The sequence below is a fragment of the Rhincodon typus genome, unplaced genomic scaffold (genome assembly GCF_021869965.1).
Source record: "Rhincodon typus isolate 14 unplaced genomic scaffold, sRhiTyp1.1 hic_rhity00016286, whole genome shotgun sequence".
Classification (NCBI taxonomy): Eukaryota; Metazoa; Chordata; class Chondrichthyes; order Orectolobiformes; family Rhincodontidae; genus Rhincodon; species Rhincodon typus.
In genome coordinates this window covers 1,370-1,729 of record NW_025981924.1, presented here as the reverse complement: position 1 = coordinate 1,729, position 360 = coordinate 1,370, and the positions used below count along the sequence as shown (strand labels likewise).

Sequence of the window (360 nt, the reverse complement as noted above, 5' to 3'; positions counted from 1 at the left end):
TCCCTCAGTGCTGACCCTCCAACAGTGCGGCGCTCCCTCAGCGCTGACCCTCCGACAGTGCCCGCTCCCTCAGCGCTGACCCTCCGACAGTGCCCCGCTCCCTCAGCGCTGACCCTCCGACAGTACTGGGTCTGGGTGTTTCGGTATGTTACTGACAGGTGGGTCCCTGTTGTGTTACAGAGGAAATTGCGGATTTGACAGAGCAGCTGGGAGAAACTGGGAAGAACATTCACGAGCTGGAGAAAGTCCGGAAGCAGGTGGAGCAGGAGAAACAGGATCTACAGGCAGCGCTGGAGGAGGCTGAGGTGGGTATGCACTGTAGAGGGAGCTTTACTCTGTATCTAACCCCGTGCTGTCCCT

At 58.9% G+C, this 360-nt stretch overlaps 1 protein-coding gene across 3 annotated transcripts in view; it reads left to right on the top strand.

The window, feature by feature from the left end:
• lysmd1 (LysM, putative peptidoglycan-binding, domain containing 1) overlaps nucleotides 1-360 on the top strand; it is a 5,087-nt gene that overhangs the window by 3,415 nt on the left and 1,312 nt on the right. The gene's annotated exons all lie outside the window — the stretch shown is intronic.